Source organism: Hyperoodon ampullatus (assembly GCF_949752795.1).
Source record: "Hyperoodon ampullatus genome assembly, chromosome: 6".
NCBI lineage: Eukaryota > Metazoa > Chordata > Mammalia > Artiodactyla > Ziphiidae > Hyperoodon > Hyperoodon ampullatus.
Genome location: NC_136919.1, coordinates 117,560,410 through 117,571,046, shown reverse-complemented (window position 1 = coordinate 117,571,046; position 10,637 = coordinate 117,560,410).

Here is a 10,637-nt window from a genome sequence, read left to right as displayed (position 1 = left end):
TATTCGCTTCGAGTCAGTGTCGTGGGCCAGTGACCACACCCAGAGTTTTTTCCTAGAAATAGTTCTCAAACTGGCTTTATTTCTTTGTTTCCCCTCCCCTGTGCCTCTCTCTGTTTCTCAAAGGGCAGTTAACTACCTCGATGCTACGAGACTTGACTGGGAAAGTCATCCTTAATCTGACCTTTTCACCAAGTCTAGGTCTTAATGGGTCTTTGCTGCTAGAAAGCTTTCCAATCTTATTTTCTGCCATTTGGGATCTAGAAGCAGTCGACGTTTTCCTCTTTCAGGCTCAAATTTTCTACTCTCCCCATTCCCTCTTATTTCTCTTTGCAAACCATCCACTTCTCCAGAGCTCACCTCTGCCTTGCATTGCTTTACCAAGTACAGCCAGTAGCAGAGAACATACACTATCACTTTGTTTCTTTTCTAACCAGTGCCCCCTGGACATGCCTACTTAGTAAGCCTGTGGTCTGCTATCCCAGATAACATAGGCACAGTTTACCCAATGTTTTGCCACTGCATAATAAAGATTTTCATCTTTTCAGCTTCTGGTACCAGGCTCCTCACATCGGGCTACCCAATGCTAAGTTAAAGCGACATATTTATGTTTTTATTACAATGGCATCCTGTTTTAAGATAGCGATTTCCATAGCAGTGAAAGCAAGGAGCACTGGCTCTAAAAATTAACTGCAAGATTTTTTTTTGTTGTTGTTGTTGTTTTATTTTGCGGTACGCGGGCCTCTCACTGTTGTGGCCTCTCCCGTTGAGGGGCACAGGCTCCGGACGCGCCGGCTCAGCGGCCATGGCTCACGGGCCCAGCCGCTCCGCAGCATGTGGGATCTTCCCGGACCGGGGCACGAACCCGTGTCTCCTGCATCGGCAGGTGGACTCTCAACCACTGCGCCACCAGAGAAGCCCTCTAACTGCAAGATTTTAATGACAGTACAGTAATAGTTTATTTCTCATTCGTATCACAATCCATTGCAGGTCGGGTAGTTCTCTTACAAATGTTGACTTAGGGATGCAGGCTTCCTCCATCCTGTGATGCTGCCATCTTTCAGTAAGTGGCCTCCAAGGTTGCTGTAGAAGGGGAGGAGGGACTGGAGGGTTGTGGGTTGAGATGATCATGGGACAGGACTTGACGAGGCACCAGTCACTATAAGCCACATTCCATTGGCTAGAACTCAGTCACATGGCCCCAACCAAAGGCAAGGGGGCTGGGAAGTATCCCTTAGGTGGCTTACTGCAAGGAAAGGAGGAAATGTGGATACTGGTGAGTCCAACCGTACATTTACAATCCTCTCCCCAACCCAGACCTTTCAAAGTTTATTGCCCTTTCTTCTTCAATAGCATGTATTCCAACTCCATGCAGTGTTACTGCCTTGTTAACACCAGTGTTTCACCCAAATCATGAATCCTTTGGAAGCTAAAGAGTAAAATATTTTTTGGAAGGCTGCTATACTCACCACGATACCACCAACGCTGCACAGGAGTACAATATGTTTGAAAGGACAAGAGGGCCAGTCCAGGGTAATTCATAGCAGTACTCCAGCAGCGTTGGTCATAAAGGAAAATCTAAATCCCATTTTCCTATTGGCTTCAATTTAAAATAAGAAATAGAATTCCCTGGTGGGGGGCGGGATCTGTCAACATTCTCAACTGAAGACTTATCCAGAGAAAAATTAAGTTGGCCTCTTTTTGCCCCATTCTCTGAACTATGTGATCCTTTCATGATTTTTAAGTTTCCTATATTTTATTGCTTCCTCCCAGAAATTTCCCTAAGATTCATCCTGTGTTTGGGACTCTTGCCTCACTTTACACTTACCAATTCTGGCATTTAAAAAAATTATTTTTAAATTTTTTGGCTGCTTTGGGTCTTCGTTGCTATGCGTGGGCTTTCTCTAGCTGCGGCGAGCAGGGGCTACTCTTTGTTGCAGTGCGCAGGCTTCTCATTGCGGTGGCTTCTCTTGTGGAGCACAGGCTCTAGGCGCAAAGGCTTCAGTACTTGCAGCATTCAGGCTCAGTAGTTGTGGCTCATGGGCCCTAGAGCGCAGTCTCAGTAGTTGCGGTGCGCAGGCTTTGTTGCTCTACAGCATGTGGGATCTTCCCGGACCAGGGCTCGAACCCGTGTCCCCCGCATTGGCAGGCGGATTCTTAACCACTGTGCCAACAGGGAAGTCCCAATTCTTGCATTTTTGAGCATACAGCGGCCAAGAGGTGCCTTGCAATACCACTCTTTACAAGTGGGAGATGCCATATAATATGAACTCTTCTAGCCTGAGAAATCCTTAAAGGGGGCTTCATATCATCAAATTAATACCTTATTTTATGAATTCTGTAAGGGTGAAGTTCTGAGAAAAGCAGTTTAATTACAAAGGATGCTTCAGAGCTTGTACAAATCTTCTAGATTAATATGATAAAGTCTTCGCAAAGACAGACTACTTAGATTATTCATCTGAATCAATTATAAGTTCAGGAAGAAAGTGGCTGACTTCACTTGGAGCTGGATGTAGATGAAAATAGAAGGATCCTTGATGGTCTGTAAGAAGGAGTAGCCTCTTTTAGCTGAACTATCCACTGGACAGTGGAAAGGGATCCCTGCAGGAATCCACAATTTAGATTACTGCAAATAGGACTGGAAAGATCCCTGTCTCCAGCTGGCCAGGAATCTTACACACTAAAATGGGAAGATCAGAGCTGCAGGGTCATGACTGCTTTTGAGGAAGATATTCTCCAAATTTGTTCCATAAGAATTTCTTTATAACAGAGGTTGGGCTTTTTTTTTTTTTTTTTAACATTCATCCGCTTTTATCTATCTATTTATTTATTTTTAAAATAATTAATTAATTTATTTTTGGCTGAGTTAGGTCTTTGTTGCCACGTGCGGGCTTCCTCTAGTTGTGGCGAGTGTGGGCTACTCTTCGTTGAGGCGCACAGGCTTCTTATTGTGGTGGCTTCTCTTGATGCAGAGCACGGGCTCTAGGCGCGCGGGCTTCAGAAGTCATGGCTCGCGGGCTCTAGAGCACAGGTTCAGTAGTTGTGGCGCACAGGCTTTGTTGCTACGCGGCATGTGGGATCTTCCCGGACCAGGGCTCGAACCCGTGTCCGCTGCATTGGCAGGCGGATTCCTAACCACTGCGCCACCAGGGAAACCCCAAGAGGTTGGGCTTTTGTGGTAAAAAGGGTCCTAATGGACATTTCCAGCTATACTTTGGATAGAGACCTAGAAGATTATTTCTTTGTTTCTCATTCAAAACTGGAAGAACAAAATTTAGAACAATCTTGACAGATGCCTACAAGTGCACGTATGAGAGAAAATTCAAGAGAAATAAATTTAAACCCTACATTTAGATTCACCCTCAGTTGCACTAGCAATGAATGAAGCTTAGTAATTCAGAGAAAAAGATCTAGGTGATGGGAATTCCCTGGCTGTCCAGTGGTTAGGACTCAGCGGTTTCACTGCTGTGGCCCAGAGTTCAATCCTTGGTTGGAGAACTAAGATCCCACAAGCTGCACAGTGCAGCCAAAATAAATAAATAAAAGATCTAGGTGATATTTGGCCATGCATGGTTTTCATTTATTTCTTAAACAAATATATTTTGAATACACAGCCAAGGACCGTGCTAGTATCAGGGATATGTTCCCTATCCTCATGGATGTTACAGTTTTGATACAAATAAAAAATAGGGTGAGGACTTCCCTGGAGGCTCAGTGGTTAAGAGTCCACCTGCCAATGCAGGGGACATGGGTTCGATCCCTGGTCCAGGAAGATCCCACATGCCACAGAGCAACTAAGCCCATGCACCACAACTACTGAGCCTGCACTCTAGAGCCCGCGAGCCACAACTATTGAAGCCCGCATGCCTAGAGCCCGTGCTCCGCAATAAGAGAAGCCACCGTGATGAGAAGCCTGCGCACCACAACGAAGAGTAGCCCCTGCTTGCCACAACTAGAGAAAGCCCGCGCACAGCAACGAAGACCCAATGCAGCCAAAAATAAATAAAATTTTAAAAAATAATAAAATGACCTTTAAAAAAAGCAAAACTAGGGTGAGACTGCTAACAAAATAAATGGAATCTTAGATGGCACTAATTGAAAAATTAATTCAGGTAATTTAAGAAGTATTTATTAAATACATACTGCATGCTGGGCTATGTCTTAGAGAATGGGAGCACAAAGCTGAATGAAAGAGGGGAAACGTTTGAACTATATCATCTGATCAATTTCAGTACAATATACTTAGTCAGGATTTTTCAAACTTTTCCACTGCCATAATGATAGAAGTAGCAAAAATATCTTTGAAATCTTTCCTTTTATTTAAAAAATGATATAAAAGTTGCATGCCATAGCATGATGAAACAATGTTTGTTTTAATATAAAAATAATGGTTTTCCTGGATTGGGAGTGGGTTGCTGGCAGGCTGGAGAAATGGTGAGGAATGTGGCAGAGGATTCTGCATTAGTACTTTTGTACTATTTGATATTTTTTAATTATATGCATACAAGACTTTGATAAAAAATTCATTTAGAAATAAAAATAATAGTTTAAATGACTTCTAGAATATGTTATGCTTCTAAATAGGAAGAAAGAATATAAAAATGTGAATTCTTCCTAAACTATTATGTACTTTTAGTGAAATTATAATTACAATATCATTTTTTTTCAACTGGGCAGAATTAAATGAACATTTATAGAAAAGAATTAATGTCCAAGAACAGCCAAGAAAATTTGTAAAGGAAGAGTGAGGGAGATTACCTTCTCAACATTAAATATTGTTTTAAAGTCATGTGATAAAAATAATATATTACACATGAACAAAGAAATAAATCAGAGGAATAAACTAGAAAGTCATTAAAAAATCTGAATATAAAAATTAACACAGTAGAAAGCTAGAAGAAAGTTAGAATAATTATTTTCACCTTATTTCCTTTATTGTTCTTTTTCTCAGTGTTACCCAATATCACTCTGTTTTTACAGCCATACGAAAGCTGACAGCCCCTGGGATCTTTTCCCAAATAAATACTGATTAGTTAATGGGCTATAAACTACAATTAATCTCACTTTTGTCCTGAGTGTATTCATAATTTAATATAATTTAATATTTCTTTGATTTGTAGGGCCTTGCAGGGCCTTACACTTGCTCTCACATCTGTCTTTTGTGGTGTATTAGATGCACTTAAGTCTAGGTTAAAATTTTTAGGGACTTCCCTGGCGGTCCAGTGATTAAGACTTCACCTTCCATTGCAGGAGGTGCAGGTTTGATCCTTGGTCAGGGAGCTAAGATCCCATATGCCTTGCAGTAAAAAAAAAAAACCAAAACATAAAACAGAAGCAATATTTAACAAATTCAATAAAGAGTTTAAAATGCTTTACATCAAAAAAAATCTTAAAAAAAATTTAAAGTGTCTTTTGAAAGAATGCTAATGAAAGCATCACTTCCTAATATTATTCTATAGCTTTTAATATTTCCATTGCTGTTATATTTTTGCTTTTCTGAGGATACGGCCCTATCTACCTATTATCTATCTATCTATCTATTTCTTTTTATCATCTATCTATCATCTACTATTTATTCTATCTATCATCTATCATCTATTATATCTATCATCTATCTATACCTATTTATCTCTATCATCCATCTATCTTCTGTTTATGTATCATCTATTGTATCTATCATCTCTATTATCTATCTATCTCTAACTCTACATCTAACTATCTCTCTCTCTAGCTATGTGACATCTATCTATCTCTATCTAACTATACCCAATCTACACTATGCAGTATTTGGGCATGTATTACATAATAGACATCTACCTAATAATTTTTTAATTTTAATTTTTTTGTATTGAAGTGTAGTTGATTTACAATACCATATTAGCTTCAGGTGTATAGCATAGTGATATAGTATTTTTAACGGTCTATATTTTAGTGAGAGGAAGACATTCTTTTAAGCAAGATAGGAGACCTAGAAAGTATAAAGGAAAAGATAAATTTCACTACGTAAAAAATTTTAAGAGCTTCTATAATCAAAGGTAAAAGATACACGACAGCTTTGGTAAAAACATTTGCAACACACATAGGATTACCTCATTTATTTAAAGAGCTCCTATACACTGGTAGAAAAAAAAGAATGCATTGTCAATCAACTATACTTGGATTTAAAAAAACGATGGATAACCCAATAGAATGCACAAACAATATGAATAAGCAAGTCACAGAAACAGAAACTTTATTTTAAAATGAATAGTTGAAAACCATAAAGAGGCAAAGCGATTAAGGGAGCAAAATGTCATTTTCTCCCCCTGGAGTGGCAAAAATTCAAAAGGACAATATCCAGCCTTACGGTCACATAGGAAATGGGTTTTCTCAGAGACAGTGGGAGTAGCTGCTACTTTTTGGGAAAATCATCAGCCAGTATGTATTAACATTAAGACAAAACATTCTCTTTTACCCTACAGTCTCAATTTGAGAATCTCTTATACCAATAAAGGCACCAACATATTAGGATATATGCAGAAGTCTGTTTATTGTGGCACAACTTATAGTGACAGAAAAAGTTGGCATGGGAGAATGGCTGAATAAATTATGTACAGTAGTTATGGAAAAGATCTATCTAAGCATTGACTTGGAGGGCTAGCCACAATATTTTATTAAGTGGAAAAGAGCATGTTGCAAAGCAGCATATATAATCTGATTTTATATTTATTTTAAAGAGAAAAGAAAAAAGAAAAATCCCTTATACATTTATATATGTAGTATATATTATGCATATATATTATACATACACACACATTCTAAATACAGATGTAAATAGACATCCATTGCTTTAGAAGCACGAGATTTAGAGGGGAACTGAAAAAAGACAGGGAGAAAGAAAGAAAGAGAAAGAGAGAATGAAGACTGATTACTCACTAAATATTAACTTGTCTCTCTAAATCTTTAAGTAAAACTAGAGCCACTTGCTTCTGTGTCTTTGTGTACAGCCGGCATACCATAGCCTGCCCCGGGGGGCCAATATAAACGAATTTGAGGAGCACAGTTTGTTAAAACATAATGTAAAAGTAAGCAGAGAGGGCCTTGGGGGTTCCGGGAACTTCATATCAAATCACATGTTGTGATAGTCTTGCTCACTGCCCCCTCAGCTGGCCAACCAAAGCTGGTGTCTTCCGTTTGTTCCTAAAGCCACGCTAGAGAGACGATGACAGGGTGGAACACCCTAGGGGCAGGGATAAGCAGAGCGAGGGTCTGGTGACCTCACTCTATGAAAAGGAAGTACATTTGAGATAGAATATTTGTTTTCAAATACTTAGAGGGCCGTCTTGCAGGGGACAGAGAAAAGATGCAAGGAAGCAGATTTTAACTCAGTGTAAAAACCTGCTAAGATTCCTTTGACCTCCAGTTTTCTCTTCTATAAAGTGAGACTGATACCACACACTCTATCAATGACATAGAGATGCAGTAGGGATCAGATGGGGCAAAGTGTAAGCTAGGAATTCATAAACTGGAAAGCAGTGGTCCTCAACGTTGGCTGTGCATTAAAATGACTTGGAGGGTTTAGGAAATCCTGATGCAATCTCAGGCTGCACCCAGATCACTTCAATCGTGACTTCTGGAGGTGGGATTCAGGCATGGTTAATTTTTAAAGTTCCCAGGTAATTATATTGTACAGTTCCAATGAGAATCACTGATCTAAAATAATTATCCGTTGGATTCCAGGTGGTTGTGGAAAAAGTAGATTTGACCTGAGGCAGATCTGGGGGCCAATTTTAAAAAACGCCCATTAGTCTAAGAATTGGAGCTAAAGGTTAGCGTTGACCAGTGCTGGAGTGAGATGCAGTTCGTCCTCTGTATCTGCAGATTCCAAATCCGTGAATTCAACCAACCACGGATTGAACATATAAAAAAAAAAAAATTCCAGAAAGTTTCAAAGAGCAAAGCTTGAATTTACTGAGGTTCTGATAACTATGTACATAGCATTTACATTGTATTTACCAGTATTTACATATCATTACAGTGTATTATATATTATAAGCCATCTAGAGATGATTGCTTATAATATGTATAAGCAAGAAGTATATGGATGTGAGTAGATTATATGCAATCACTATGCCATTTTCTGTAAGAGACTTTTATGGATGTAGGTAGGTTATATGCAATCACTATGCCATTTTTGTAAGAGACTTGAGCATCCTTGGATTTTGGTCAATAGCATGATGAACAGTGAAGATAGTTTAAGTAATATTTGTCTACTTATAGGTCCATGATAAGCAACTCAGGAGAGACTAGCCCCAGATCTTTTCCCAAAGAGATCTTGTTTGGGAAGATAAGGGAAACACAGCTGATGGAGTGAATGTTTCTGGACTTTAGGTAGGCCCTGAAAAAGCAGTCAGGATGCCTCCGCATCAGCTGTGGGCTAATTTTATCTCATCTGATTTTATCATCCATGACTTTTTATGAGCCCATGATTGACTGAATACACCCAAATAATAATTAGAGCCTGGAGAGTGATTCTTTTTTTTTTTTTTTAAAGATTGTTTTATGCCACTAAATTTTGGGGTGGTTTGTTATATAACAACAAACAACTGTATTAGCTGCCCAAGCTTCAAACATGGGAGGCATAACAGGGTACTTACTGCTCTTGTCCATTTCCAACTTGTTCCACTTCTATCTGCAGTGGTTAAGCTGCCCCCCTGTTGGTGGTGCAGACCTGGACCGCGTGGCAGAGGTGGGGTGCATGACAAAGACAGCGCCTAGCAGGGGGGAGAGGGTGGGCAAAGCATTAAGAGATGAACAGATAAATGTAAAGCTCTTTACTTTCCCCCAGCCCCCTCTCCGATGGTCCCCCAGTCCAAGAAAAACATCAAGCCCAAAACCCCAAACCCGATCGCTTAAGTCCATGATGGGAGGAAAAATGATTAAACAGCAGCCTCTGCCAAAATGATGATGAATTCTATATGAATCAGCCAAGTGACTCAGCAGCTAAATAAAAGCTTATCTCGAGTGTCTGGGCAAGGGAGCAGGTGGTCCCACTCTGCTTTGTGGTCAGTCCTCACTAGTATTGGCAGGCCCAGGGTTCGAGAGAGGCAAGTTCCAGAAGGCCAAAGGGCTGGGGAAGAATCTTGCACTCAGTGACAATTCAGGCAGCAAGAAGCCCGGGGCACCACTGGGAGAAGTGACTAGCTGCCTTCAAATATCTGAAGGGATACCAGCTGGGAGATGGATTGGGTTTCCTCTGTGTGGTTCCAGGGGACAGAACTGGGCTTGGGGTTGTCCCTTGCAGGAGCCAGACTTTGACTCAACAAAGTCTACACACAGCTAACTCTGTAGATGGTTTTACTAGACAATTGCTCCCATGGAGGTAGTGAGCTCCCTGTTGCCAGGGGCATTCAAACAGAGGCAGGATGACCACCTGATGGGAATGTGGCAGCGGTGGCATCAAGTAGTTAAGAATGGGCAGTTAAGAATCAAGTCGTGCAATCTAAAAAAAGGGTACAAATGGACTTATCTACAAAACAGAAATAGAGTTGCAGATGGACAAAACAAACTTATGGTTACCGGGGGGAAAGTGGGGAAGGAGTAAATTGGGAGATTGGGAACGACACATACAAACGACTATATATAAAATAGATAACTAATAAGGACCTACTGTAGAGCCCAGGGAACCCTATTCAATACTCTGTAATGGCCTATATGGGAAAAGAATCCAAAAAAGAGTGGATATATGTATATGTATAACTAACTGGTTCACTTTGCTGTACACCTGAGACTAACACAACACTGTAAATCAACTATATGCTAAAAAAAACACAACAAAACAAACCAGAATCAAGTATTGGGTGAGGGCTGTACCAACTGGCATCTGTGATCTACTTAGACTACTTAAAATCCAGTGATGCATTTATGGTGAACTCTTTTCCTTAAAGTTTGATCTTCTGAGCCTTGTGTGCGTAGCAGCGAGCTAGAGTCATCTAATGATCTTTCCCAGAGGACCGCAGTCATGGCTGTGAATCCTGTTATTTTCTCCCAATCCCTTCTTCCTCTCCTCCCTTCCCCTACTTCAGCTGACTAAGGCAGATCTCCTTGCCTTGTCCTCCAAAGTCCGATTTTTAAAAATATAATTATTACAGATTTGTGCCTCCTGTGCCAGATGCTGGGGGAGCTGCAGAATAGAAAAGTTACAAGGAGCGTGCTCAGAGAGACTTCTTCTGGCCTTGGGCACTGATATGATGCTAAGGAAGAGGCAGTTGCCATAGAAAATGTAGCTGTTACTGATAATTCGACTTTTTAAGGAAGATAAAGTGAAGCCTCAGGGGAGAAATATTGTTCCCAACTGTCAACTGATTTTTTTTTTTCCTTCTGAGCTGATGATCTTCTCACACTTGGCATTGCCTTGGGTTAGGGTGAAGGGGACCTCAGAGATGATACATTCCAGATTCCTCATTGTCCAGAAGGAAGAAACTGAGAACTCGGGAGTGGGGGTTAAAGTCTTTGGTCCAACCAAGGTCACCCAGAGCCTCGGGACAGAGCTGAGACTGTGGTCAGAATTCCATGCACCCAGCTCAGGTCCTTCCCCCATCCCCTTTTTTTCACAGGCCTAGAAGCTCCCTCTGTGCTCCTTCCTGAAAAGGGTGGGGTCC